Below are 14573 nucleotides of genomic sequence, written 5' to 3'. Positions count from 1 at the left end.
CGGAATCCATGTTTAACGACTAGACTTAAATTAAATGGTGCAGGTGGTAGAAACGGCTCACTGTCCTGTGTGATATTCTGAGCTTGTAAGAGTTTCAGCTTGGCCTTTGGCTTTCAAGAACATTTCTTGATTTTATTGCTTAATGTAGTCAAGCAAGCAAGTTCTGGCCAGTGAAGTGTGAGCAGAGATGTCCTGTGGCAGCTTCTAGGAACCTCCCTGGAGAGATGGATGGCATGTGCCCCCTTTGACTCTTTTTGGTTCTTACCTCCCATTTTTCCATCTGAAACATGGATGCCTCTGGTCATGCATTGTCAGAACCCCAGTGTGGTATCCTGTGGCTAGTAACAGTGGGATACTATTGATACCCCAGGCCTAGGACAAAAGAAATAAGTAGACACTGGTATCAAGAAGAAGAGGGCTGTGTGGAGAAAGACACCCATCAGGTGTCATATTTTTTCATAGAGAGAATCAGATAGCAAGGAAATTGGATTAAATAACCTCCACTATTCTTTCTGCTTGTAATATTCAGACTGGATTTTCTGCACTAATTGGTTTCACTGTCTCAGAACTTTATGCCAAGTCCAGGGAAACCTACAAGCAGGCATTCCAGAGTATCAGTTACAGGCCAATGTTCCAACTCAAAATCATAATAGTTGGTGAACAGAAGCCACACAGAACAATGGGTCATATTTTTTTTAAATTATTTATTTGACAGAGAGAGAGATAACAAGTGGGCAGAGAGGCAGGCAGAGAGAGGGGGAAGCAGGCTCCCCAAGGAGCAGAGAGCCCGATGCAGGGCTCGATCCCAGGACCCTAGGATCATGACTCGAGCCGAAGGCAGAGGCTTTAACCCACTGAGCCACCCAGGTGCCCCAACAATGGGTCATATTAAAAAGTACAGAAACATGGGGCACCTGGGTGGTTTAGTCAGTTTGGCATCCTCCTCTTCCTTTTGGGTCAGGTCAACCCTGATGTCGGGGTTGTGGGATTGAGTTCTGTGTTGGGTTCTATGCTCAGTGGGAAGTCCGCTTGAGACTCTCTCCCTCTCCCTTTTCCTTTCCCTCCCCCTATGACCCCCAAATAAATAAATATATCTTTTTTTTTAAGTACAGAAACAAACCCCCACATATATGAACAGTTAGTTTTATGACAAAAATAACACTGCAGTGCAGTGGCAAAAGGACAGTCTTTAATAAATCATGCTCCGTCAATTGTATATGGATATGGAAAAAATAAATCTTAACTCATACCCCATACCCAATTCCATATGCACTGTCAACCTAAACCCCAAAATAAGTAAGTAAATAAAGCTTGTAAAGAAAACATAGGAGACTATCTTCATGATGTTGTTTTAAGCCAAAAGAATGGACAAAAGACTTTAACAGATCTTCATAAAATAAGCATATCCAAATTGCCAATAAACACAAGATAAGACTTCAGCTTCATTAGTTATCACATGGATGTATAACATTTCAGAGACTGGTGGTAACAAGTGATACGGAGCCACTGGAACTCTCATTTACTACTAATGAGGATATAAATCAGCACAATCACTTTGTAGTATCTACTAGAGATATGTTTTCTAGTATCTACTAAAGTTGATCATACACAAAATGTATGACCCATAACAACTAGGTATATTCACAAAAGAAATCCATACATATGTTCACTAAAAAACATTACCTAAGAATATTCATAGCAGTATTATCTAGGAGAGCCAGAAACTTTAAACAACCCAAGTGGGAATCAATAGTAGAATGGATATAGGACTTGTGGTGTTTTAAGTAAGGAAATACTGGTACAGACCCATAAAAATAAATAATTGCTGTATGTGGTAACAAGGTTGAATCTCATGAAAAGTATACACAGAATGATCATATTTATACAGACTTTAAAAACAAGCAAGACAATAATCACTGGTGTCAGAGAACAAGGTTAGGCTTACTTTCCCTAGGTGTGTAGGGATTGGGGAAGGGCAAGAGGTCTACCAGGGTGGGCTGGTAAATTTTATTTCTTGATATTGGTTGTGGTTCTATGGGTGTGTTCAGATTTGTGTGCCCATTTCTATAAGTACAAACTTACAGGCTCTAATAAGTAGTGTTTTCATTTAATACAGCCATTTTTTTTTTTTTTTAATAAAAGCAGGGACAGGAACCTGAGTACCAGCTCTTTTCTACTCAATATGAACATAAAGATCAGGACAGGAACATGTGTGTACTGACACGAAGGAATTAACAACAGTGGATGTTTCAAACAGGGTTTCTTTGAACAGGTGTTCAAAACCAAAAAGGTGTTTTAAGTCATTTGTAAAACCAACTTTTATTGCAGTCTGGAGTCCTGGGTATTGTGTCGGGAATCATATGCAATGAGATCATTTTCTTTTGCTCACATTTTTGTCTGATAAAGAAAATAAATCTGTCTGGCAGAACAAAGAATTGCCTCAGATGAAAATATGTTGAAGAAAAGGCAGCATTATTTTCAGCTCGTAGTGCCTAAAAGCAAAATGATGGGAGGTTTAAAAGAAAGGGTTCTCTGTCTTGGAAAAGATGACATCTTTACACACTTTCTCAACAATTAAACATTTTAAAAGTAAATTTCAATTACTTCCAACAAATACTTTAGGCGAATGACCAGAAAGACACACCAACATAGAATTATAATAAAAATGATATTGATAACCAAAACACCCAAAACATGAGCCATGTTGAAGACCAGAGGGGTAGGAGGAATTTTACCATAAAATCTATCTACACCCAAATTCCTCCGATTGGACACCACATTTCACTGTTACCATCCTAGTGGCCAAGGCAAAAGAAAAATTTAATAAATTGTCTAGCTCTTATTTAAAAAAAAACAAGAAAGAAAGAAAAGGAAGAAAAGGTGCTTGCTAGTCCAACGTGACAAACATTCCTTGCATATTATGCGAAAGTAATTAGGAGGATTGTTTATATAAGGTTTGAAAGCATAATTAAAATTTTCATTATAGCAGGTTTTATAGTATAGATGAAAACATTTTTAATTATCTCTTGCAAAGGGCAAAGCTGTGATAACATGGAATCATGGTTTCTGTAGATGCTCCTGATGATTTCAGTGGGCACTGAAGTGACCGTGTAGTGTTGGGCATTGGGGTGGGGAGTGGTGGATTGTTGTCATCCCTGTTTCCTTAGCCATACCACTCTGGGCCACAAGTAGAGTGACGCCACACAGTTTGTCTGGCCCTGCCCCTCATCAGTGCTGCAGAATGACGGCCCTGCACCCCCCAGCTGGTCACAGGCACCCCTAAGGCTGGCCACGTGTGCTCCCCTGCATGGTCCTCTCAGCTGCCGGGTGACCTCTGCACTCAGCTGGCTCCTTGTGGCCATGTGTGTGTTGGGGCATGATCCATTCATTTCCACTGAGGACATCCATGCCACCGAGCTGCTGTCGCCATGCTGCAAAGGCAAGAAATGTGTCCCCTGCTGTTGCAGTTGTTGGCACGGATCTCTATCTCTCTCTCCCGTCCACATACTGTGATGTCTCCCTCCCATTCTTCTTCTGTCCAAATTGGGCTCAGGTGGTCTTGGCACATGCTCTAGTCGTTTTGGGCTCCCAGTCATTCTCATCCCAGCTCCCGCCAGAAGTCAGCATAACTCCCTCTCGTGCTCCCCATCCAGACGCTGCCCACTGGGGCTCCCGGAGCAGTCATGCTCTTGTTTCCTACTGTCTCTTCTCCTTTAGGACCTGACCACTGGGGGCAAGACCAGAAACATCCTGAGTTCAAACAAAGAAAGGTATATCACCCCTTTCCTCTCTCACTGAGTCTATTAACTTGAATCAAGCTTGTGTGACAGACTTCCTTCCCCTGGACTAAAACCTTTCCCGATGGGGGACCTGTTGGGAATGCCCAGGTATGTGAATGCGGAAGAAACACGGCTGGAATCTGAGCGGAGACGCCCGTGGCATCGGCATGTCCCTCATACCATTCCCTTCAAGTGTTTCCGTCTGCCCTTCGATCTTGTCTAAAGCCAGCCTCTTCCAGAAAGTGCACATTCCTCTTCTGGCCTTGCGTCATCCCGGAGAAGAGGCTCCATTTGAGTCACAAGAGTCCCGGTTGCTTAACGGGGGCGCTTCGTGCGGGCCCTTTGAGGTATTATTTCTGCTTTTTGTAATCGTTCAGGAAGGGAAGTGCTGTTCTCCAAATTTTAAAGATAAAGAGGTTAAGCGGTAAGGTTAAGTGACTCGCCCACGGCCTCCCTGAGTGAGGCGTGCAGCTGACTCAAGGCCAGATTCATGGGACTCGAGCCTGGCCTTTTCTTGATGAAAAGGTTGAGTATTAGGCAATCCTTGGAACCAGACCTTCTTATGAACAGCTCTCCTCAGGCACTTTCAAATGTGTTCATCTTCTTTTCCGAGCATTTAAGACACAGATACGAGCCCAACACACAGCTTCTTGAGTCCTAGCATAAAGTCTGCTCCTGAATTTTTTATTTTTGGACATTAGTTCCATCCATCCATCATTTCTTCACCAAGGGAAGCTTCTGGCTTTCGCATACTAGAAATGCATTCTGGAGGTTGATCAATTCAAATGCCTTCCCTCGGCATGGTTCATTCCTGTAGAACCCCCCACCCTGGGCTTGCCCAGGCAGAGGAAGATCTCTCTGTGCCCCGTTAGCACCCCGCCTAAGCCCTTTTTCTCAAACAGACATTCCTTGGCCCATCTTTCTTCCTTGTCCCCACTCTCAGTTCCCTTTGGGGATTCCTGTGCTGCTCACACCTGCCTGCCGAGTGGAGCACATGGCCATCTTCTGATTTTGTGATGGGTTCGCTCAGCTCAGGCCCTGAGTGCCACCCCTGAACCAGACCGAGTCCCAGGACCTTTTCCATAAGTGCCGGGACCAAGACACTATCTCTCTTTGGCTGGCTCTGAACAACGAAGTGTGTGGCGCTGGTCACCTTCAGACTGTGAAGGAGTGCAGCCGGTGCCCCAGAAGACAAAAGGGGGAGGGTTGGAAAGGGAGCTGAGGGAAGGAGGCACGGAGAGGCAGCTTACTAAAGCAAACCCCTTGGGGAGTTTTCAATCATGTGAGCCAATAGACTTCCTTCCCTGTTCGGCCCCGATGGAGCCATCCTTTCTCTTGCTGGCGTTACAAGCATTGTAGACATACATTGTGCAACACTGAATCACGTTTTTAATATCTCTCCTGCTGGATGGCAACCTGCCTGATCCCCAAGAGACTATTGTTTGAATGAATAAATGAAGGGGCCAGAGGAATGAGGGAAGAGAACCCAGTTAGTTGCTCGTGTATGTCAAGGACTCATTTAAAGCCATTGCCACTTCTCTAACTATTCCTTTCTCCTCCTGATTCTTAGCCAGTTACCAGTTGAAGAGCTGAGGCCCTTGAGGAAACGTGAACCATGCTCTCCACGGCCAGATATGGAACTCTTCTTGGTGGCAAGTAGCCTCTGCTCCAACAGAACTTATGAAACCTTGCAAAGTGAGAAGTAGCTCGAAGAGAATTCCGAGGATGAACGCGCATCTCTTATCATGCAACAAACAGAAGCTCTGATGTATCCATTTTTCCAATCAGGGTCTTGGCAAGGAAACACTTTGGAGGAGCCCTGTGCTGGGACATCACCACTTGACTCAAAGCTCAGAAAGGTTGGTATTTGGAAGCCCCCACAGACCCCCGCTCCACAGAAGAAGGCACAGGATGAGATGGTGAGGGGGGCTTGGAGTAGGTGTGGGTCTTTCAGCCTTCACTGTAGGAATCTAATGAACATCCAATGTTTTTATGTGCATTCATGAGCAGCCCTCCCCCGCCCCCATTCCAGGCCACATTTTCCGTTGAGTCTCAAAATAAAAAAGTGAAGTTGTCGCTGAAGCCCCAGGAACAAAAGGACGTGTGTGGGGATAGATTTCTTGCAGTTTCCCCTGGTTTTACTTGCCCTGGCTTTTGCCCCTCTTCCCTGGCTCCCCCCACCACTAGAACAGCTTTGCTCTTTTGGAATCACTGGTCAGGAGGAAAGGCCCGGCCTCGGCCTCTTGTTTTACAGCATCAAAGACTGTCATTACAGCCGTGAGCCCTGGACAGGAAGCACTGTACGCATAACTTTGAGTTAGCACATCGGAACTAAAGGCTTTCAGACAGCAGCTTGGAGGAAGTAATGGGTGACAGAGCATGCTACTCCGAGAATCAGGTTCTAGGCCTGGCTCTGCCACTATTTTTGAGACTCTTGGCAAGTCCTCTGACTTCTCTGGCCCTTGATTTCTTTAAGAGCAAAGCAGGGAGGTTCTGGGTAACAATATAAGGCCAAATGGCTGCTCACCACCACCCCCCAACTCCCGGAGACATCCCAGTGGCCACCAGCAGAAGGAGGACAAAAGTCATTTTTCCAGTTCCTGTACGGTTTGTCGCACCAACACCGATAGCTCCCTGGGATCTTGCTCGTGAATTCCTTCTCTCGTCCCCACAGATGGCCAACAGCCTCCCCCTCCTCACTCAGAGGGTCTCATTTCCAAAAGCCTCATGCTCCCTGCCGTGCGTTCCTATTTAGGAAGAGAGGAAAGTAATATTCACTTGGCAGGTGCTATAGTTTGAATATGTTGAAACCCCCCACCCCGACAAAGATGGTATCAGGAGATGGGATCTTCAGGAGGTGCTTAGGTCACGAGAGATTTTGAATGAGCTTAACATTTCATAACAGAGGCTCCAGAGTTCCCTAGTCCCTTCCACCAAGTGAAGAAAAAGTGAGAAGTCTCCGACCCAGAAGCGGGCCCTCATCTGGCCAGGCTGATGCCCTCACCTCAGACTGCCAGCCTCCAGGACTGTGAGAAGTACATTTCTGTTGCTTATAAATGACCCAGTCTGTGCGTTTTGTTACAGTAGCCCAGAGAGACTACGATGGACCCCCAAATTGTGGGGATCACAACTGAAAGCCCACCTGAAGAGGTAGAACCAAGGACCACGCACCTGTACAAAAGCAGAATCCGTCAACTTTTCTATCAACCGCCTTTTATTCATATCTTAATTCACTCATTCAACAAATATTTATGTTGTATTCATTCACTCACTCAGCAAAGCTTACACTGCCAGGAATATGGGGATACAAGAGTAACCAAGGTACAGATTTCATTTTCTTGTTATTTAGTTTAGTGGGAGATACAGATTAATAAGTAGCCCTAAAAGCACTTAATTAAATTGCTTTTGATAGAGAAGCCATGGAGTGCTATGAGAGTACACATGAGGGGCTCCTATGTCCTGATACTTTTCAGAGGAAATGATGCATAAGGATGAGCTCTGGGAGTTAACTGAGCAAGAAGGGATGGGGAGGGTCTACAGAGAGTGTACAGAGAGAGTGTGTGAAGGTCTGAAGATAAGAGGAGACCCAGTGGGTGGCAGAGATTACATGAGGATGAGGTTGGGGATGGGTAGAATCTTGAATAAGATAGTCATAATAAGGTACCAGTGTAGATTCTTGAGCAAGATAATGGCCAAAAATGCTTTAGAAAAGCAATTCTTCTTTTCTATATTCAGTGTGCACCAAGGTAGCAGAGACCAGAGGTGGGGAGAGGTAGAGTGGGTATTGGCAATAATGAAGACAAGGACTGGAGTGCTGTCCATGAAAACTGAAAATACAGAACTGGTAGCCACTGCCCATCTTTCACATTAGCCTACGCTCTTCTTGGAGAGCCAAGAAGAGAAGGAATTTGCTAAGTAGTAAATGAACTCAAGACCTGTCATCCGTTGGGTAGAATTTGCCCTATACTCATCTGGACTTATTTAGTGTCGCGGTTTTCAAACTGTGTCCAAAGATCCCAGGGTTTCCTAGGGTTTCCCAGAGGTGCTCTGGAGACCCCACTTAGCCACAATGGTTCTGTTGATCTATTTTGGACAAACGGACACTTGAAAACCACTAGTCTACTTTTTCTACAATGCGCATGTTCTGTCCAAAACCCAGTGTTCCTGGTGATTATTAAATTTGGATTTGTGTGTGTATGTGTGTGTGTGTGTGTCCAGACCACTATTTTCTCTCTCAGAAGTTTCCTAGCAGCAACCCCATCCAAACCCTGACTAAAGATGTGATTGCTCTTTTTTCCGTTGTTCTGTTTTCTGCTGCCCTGCCCTCCCTGCCTAATTCCAGACCCAGTTCAACAAAGAAGAACTTTCCTCAGCAGCCCTTCCTATTTTAATTCTCTTGCAGCTCATCTCTGGGGGGTGAAAAAATTAATCTATTATTACTGTCAATACCAGTCATAATAAAGCATGAAGACTGACTGGTGAGTTTTTGTTCAAATTTCTTAGAGAGAAACAGAAAACAAAAGCAGTATTTTTTTTCTTGACTAGAATGATCATTTCCCAATGGAAACAACAGAAGTTCTGCATTTTGTGGGAAAGGAAGAAAGGTAGAGATAGGAGGGATGTAAGTGTGTGGTGTGCAGTCATGATCCCTAGCTCACAGAAGTTGTTCAATAATAGGTGCTGGCTGGGTTCATAGGTTCTTTCATTCCTCCTATAAACGCAAATACTAATCTCTAGAAGGGTATTTTATTTGCCTCCTATGTTATCTCTTGGCAAAACCAACAGAGCCACCATGTAAAGGACACCATGTCAGCTGGTCTGCATGTCCCAAGTTACCCAAGTTCAACACAGTGAGCAAGAACTAAAGGCTCTCAGACCCGGAAAAGGCCTTGAAGAATGACCCGAAGTCAACTACCCAGAGAGATTCTCTACTTGTCTGCACAGGCCCACTCTGGTAGAAAGCCTTTCCTGACTCTGAGTTAAAATTAATCACCTGTGGCTTCTCTCTATCGCACCAAGAAATCCAGCGTGTGAGACAAGAGGCAGCAGTTCTTCTAACTCCCCTCCCTCTTGGCAAACCGGAAGGTGGAGACCAAGTTCTCTGAGCCTTCTTGCCTCCGAGGTCCCTGTATGATAGTCTTTCAAACATTTTCTGCAAAATGGGGTTTTCAGATCCAAAGTTATCTTTGTCCTTCTCCGCTAAGAAACTTTACTTTCCTGCTCCTCAAAGCATGGTGCCCAGAACAGAAATACCTCTATAGTGCCTGGCCAGTGCAGAAGAGAAGGGACTTTATGCGGTCTGATTCCAAAGCCACCTGCTCTCTTCGGCAAGTTTCTTAACCTCTAGAACCATGGTTTAATAAGGTGCCAACTCAACGGACTCACAGCTTTCTTATTCTTGAGTCTTGTATTATGTGTGTGTATGCATTTGCATGTGTTTGTCCAAATGTCAGAATTTCAGTTCATCTTACAAAATTGTATCTGTTAGATTCAGGCTGTTGTTTTCCCCTAGCTTTACTGAGGTATAACGAACAAAGTGGCAATATTTTTGAAGTGTACAATGTGGTATGATATCTGTATACATTCCCACCAAGCAGTCAACACACCTATCAACTCACATATTTAAGAAAAGAACTTAAGTTCTTTTCTCATAGCAAATTTCAATCAGACACTATAATATTATTAACTATAATCACTGCATTTACATTAGATCCTCAGAACTTACTTATACCTGGAAGTGTGTATCCTTTTACCAACCCCTCCCTATTTTTCCGCCCCACTGTGCCTGACAACCACAGTATTCTACTCTATTTCCATGAGTTTGCCCTCCCCCCCGCCAAATTCGACATATAAGGGATACCATGCAATCTTTATCTTCTCTGCCTGGCTTATTTCATTCAGCAGGCTATTATTTAATGTGAGCAAATTAAAAAAAAAAAAAACAAACCCAAGCCCTCTATAGCTTTCTCTAAAAAACTAATAAACATGTTTGCATGGTTATGAGGAAGAACCAAGCCTGGCGACTACTAAAGACCTCCTTTGGGTTGATTCTAATCTATTATTAACCAGCACCTTTCGAGTAAGTAATAATCCACCTCCTTTCACTTTTCTTTTGTGAATAATTTAGGCAAAAGAATATGTGGAATTTTTTCAAATGACTTGGACAAGGCCAGAAACAACAGGGCTCCTGTGTTTTCTTTCTTTACCAACCCAGGAAGCTCTCCCGGGAGGCAGCGTGTTGTCTGGGAACTCCTGCAGCTCCTGGTAATCATGGCTCTTGTTCCTTTATGTTTACGACTTACTTTATGGACTCATTTGGGAATCTCATTGAGGAATAGAATTTTTTTTTTAAATTTTTTGAAAGAATTATACTTACTGAAGGTAATGTTAGTAATCGAAACAGATAAATCCCCACATCTCTGTGGTAGTGCTTTATTTCTCATTCATGTGACGTCTGTAAGGGGCATTTCTGATCCGTGAGAGAATCTGTCTCCGAGCGGTAATGCAAGGCTTTTGGCTTCCTTCTGCTTGTGGTTCTTCGAGCCTCCTGATGGATGTCCCTGATGCAAAGGCTGACAATGCAGGATTAAATGAAAATGATTGCAATAAAGATAATGCAGAGAATTTCAGACTAACGGGAAGAAGGGAAAAGCAAAAGCAGGGATCAAAGAAGTATCGAGTATGTGACACACTCAGACTCACGTGTGTGGGGAAGGTTTGAGGGACGCGGTCGCCTTATGTCAACGAACAAGGTGGGAGCCAGGAAATCCATCCCCTGACCTCACTGTCCTCCTCCAGGGTTCCACATTTTCAAAACTGAACCATTAACCAAAAGCCAGGGGAGTTTGCTGATCTTGTCCATAGAGGTTGGTCCTTAGAGCACAACAGAGGGAGAAGGGTAGAGGGGGTCTTTAGAGGCAAATGAAAGTACGGAAGTCACAGCGTTTCTGAGATGAGAGTAGCACAATCCGACTTGTGTTTTACAGGGATTAGTTTGGTGGCAGTGGAAACAGGAGGTGGAGAGGGGAGCTACTGGAGGCAGGAAGACCTTTAGGGAGGCAAGGGCCAGGCAGTACAGGGCAAGGGTAGGACGAGAGGCAAAGGCGAAACACTGGAACCTGAGAATTCCCGGATGTGAGAGGCAAAAGAAAAAAGGGGGGGGGGCGGTGGCGAAGGGGACTATAAAACTATAGTTTTAAAAGGAAGATGATGAGTTCATCTGAGGACAAATTACCTTGGGACATCCATATAGATAGAGATGTCCTGAGTCAGCCAAGCCCCAGGGGAACTGATTTTGTCATCTGGTTCTGTTGTTTTCTGGAAAGTGCTTAGAAACGCACAGTAATCAGGCTTGCCCAAAGCAAAATCATAGCTGCCTATCTAAATCATGTCTTTCTTAACAAAAAAAAAATATCTGGGGAGCAAAAGCTATTTTATATGAATTCCATGTTTTGGGGAATGATTTGTTTCACGCTATATTGATTGCTTTGGTTTCCAGAAGCTCCTTGCTAGAGATGAGTACAAGGTAACACGTGCTACCTGTAATTTAAATTGAACTGAAAAGTGCATGTTGGATTATCTCCCAGAAGGATGGAACTGAATCAGACTTTGTAAATGTTAGTATTAGTCTCAAATGCATGTGTTAAAATATAGTTGACTCTGAATTCATGGCTTCAGAACATAAAAATCAACACAACAGCTCACCAGGCTCAAACTCTCACTTGCCAAATATTTGTCCAAACTTAAGGTCACTTTGATATCATAACGAATTCAATACTCAAACTTACTCTTGACTGAACATTAGAAATGGCTTTTAAGGAGTACAAAATTAATTCTAAATCAAACCTAAGTAAAACAAAACTGGAATTTAACATGGGCGGCATTAATCTATGTGTGGTGCCAGAATTCCCCTCATTTTTAAAATATCTTTACCCTCAACTATTTACAGTAATTATCTTTCTAAAGGGATGTGGTTAATTTCAGGTCGAACTATTTTAAGAAACAATATCCGTCCCTTTTTATATTTTCATACTTATAGATTGAAGTACAAGTAGCTATTCTTACATGAAGGCAGCTATAGTATCAATTACAAAAGATCAGAAGAGCACTCTGAAAACCAAATGACTTAAAATTGTGCATAAGATTCAGGGTAAATTAGGCATGTGATGTTTAATCATGTGTGTGATAGCTCACGAGAGCAGCTGGTGTCATAAACTTTTATTCCGACAACATTTGTAGTAAGTGAGTCACACTCCAGGGATGGTTGACTTTTCAGGGCCCTCAGTAAGCAAGCTGGAAAATGTCCATTTCTTCCAAAAAAAAAAAAAAAAGTTTTCCTTAAAAACAGAATATTTCCCTGAAATATTTTTGGATCTTAGTTACTTCGGCCCAAATGATCAGTTATTCTAAACAACGCAGGCTATGCTATGCTGCGGAATGAAACAACCCTTAATTCTCAGTGGCTTTGAACAAGGTTCATTTTTGCTCGGGCATTCTGTCCATCGCCCTTCAATGGGGCCTCTGTTCCACATGTGTACTCAGGGAGCAAGGCTGATGGGGCCTCCACTAACTAGAATATTGCTGAAGACAGTGAGACAGGGTATAATCACTGGTAAACCCTTAAAGACTCCCACCTGGAAGACATACATGTCACTCCCATTTCCGTGTCATTGGTCGAACAGACCATATGGCTATGTCTGACATCAGGAAGGCAGGGAAGGGTCATCTTAATCATGCCCAGAGGAGAAGAACCGGAAATATTCGTGAAAGGCACCAGCGTCTACCACACCCACCTTTCGTTGAATTTTGTTTTTTAGTTTCAGAAGAGAGTTGCCAGATCAAGTGAAGTTGGAGAAGAATTGAACTTGGCGTTTGGGGGTTCCTGGATTTCAAAGACAGAAACAGTACTGGAATCAACACGAATTGGGTCATCTGGACATAGACTGGCTTGTCCCAAAATTGGCCTGACATGGAAATTTGCAGAGCTGGTAGGAATATAAAACCTGGTGAGCAAAGGGTGTATGGCCATGGACAAGTCAGAGTACATTCCTTTTTGGAAGAGTGATCTCCCTTCTCATCTCTCTGCCCCCAAAGCTACTCATTCTTGAACAGCTCTAGCATTTTTAGTTTAGGAACGCCTCATCTTTTGTTGCTTAGGGAAATACTTCCTGCCAAATGGTTTTAATTTTCTTTTTAGCTCCTTTTTTTCTTGGTATCATCTGCATTTAGTTGAGAAGAATAGTTTGGGAAGACATTAATCTGAACCATTCTAGTTGCTTATTTTCCAATTCATTACTTTTTATTTTGGATCAACTGACTTTTACCCCTCTGTTTTCACATTTTTTTCTCCCTTAAGTGGCTCACAATGTTGATTCTTAGGATTTTTGAAGAATATAATAATTTGACATTAATCATCTTGTCCTAAATTGGACCCAAGCACATACTGGTTTTCCTGCCCACTCTAATTTTTGGTTTAAATCTTTTCTGAAACTAGGTGGTATGCAATTAAAGTTGTTTCTTTTTGTTGAAAAGAAGCAATCTCCGTTATGGAATAGGTTCTTCCAAATTTTGAATAATCAAGAAATTCCTTTAAACCGTTCTATAATCAGGATGGATCAGAGCTTGGAATGACTTTAAGCTTGAGAGTTTGCTTTGAGGATAGACAAGATGAAAGCTCATGTTGGCAAAGAGAAAGAGCTTTAGGATGGAGTCTAAGCCAAGTCTTATGGAGGTTTCCGTCAACCAGTGGGCCATGGAATTGCTGTGACTGCTGGCTCTCAGAGATTTCTGGAGGAGAGAAGAAGAAAAGAAGGAACTAGCTAAGTCCTCTTCTCATAGAGCTCCTCGTTCCCCATTCCCAAGGACAAATTATTTAAGAAGTTAACATTCTTTTCATACGGTTAGAGTAGGAATAAATGAGCACCCACATGCTAACCACCCATAGACTGAGTTTCATAAAATGAATTAAAGTTTCCTTGTTGTTTTAAAAATCAATACACTTTATTTTTTATAGCCTTTTTAGGTCCACAGCAAAGTTGAGCAGAAGATACAGTTTCTACATACTGCCAAACCCACGTGGGTGCAACCTTCCCCACTGTCCATATCCTACACCAGAGCTATACATTAGGTTATTTCTATTCCAATGCCCTTTTTTTCTTTATGTAGATCTGAGTTTCTGACCTCTATCAGTTTCCTCTCTCAAAAGAACTCAACATTTCTTGCAAGCCAGCTCTATTGGCAAAAAACTTCCTCAATTTTTATTTGTGTGAGAAAGTTTTTATTTCTCCTTTACTTTTGAAGGATGACTTTGTAGGGTGCAGAATTTTAAGTTGGTGTGGTTTTTTTCCCCCCTCAAAACACTTTAAATATTTCATTCTACTTTCTTGCTTGTATGGTTTCTGTTAAGTCAGACATAATTCTAATTTTTTTGCTCATAGGTAAGGTGTTCTTTTCCTCTGGCTTCTTTTAAGATTTTTTTTTTTTTTCCCCTCAGGCGCCTGGGTGGCTCAGTGGGTTAAAGCCTCTGCCTTCAACTCAGGTCATGATCTCAGGGTCCTGGGATCGAGCCCCACATTGGGCTCTCTGCTCAGCAGGGAGCCTGCTTCCCTCTCTCTCTCTGCCTGCCTCTCTGCCTACTTGTGATCGCTGTCTGTCAAATAAGTAAATAAAATCTTTAAAAAAAATTCCTTTGGAAAGAAAGATTTTTTTTCCTCTATCTTTGATTTTCTGATATTTGGATATGATATGCCTAAGCATAGGTTTTTGTTTTTGTTTTTTGCCATTTATCCCAAGTGG

The sequence above is a fragment of the Martes martes genome (assembly GCF_963455335.1).
Source record: "Martes martes genome assembly, chromosome: 5".
Classification (NCBI taxonomy): Eukaryota; Metazoa; Chordata; class Mammalia; order Carnivora; family Mustelidae; genus Martes; species Martes martes.
Note: the sequence above shows the minus strand (reverse complement) of the source record.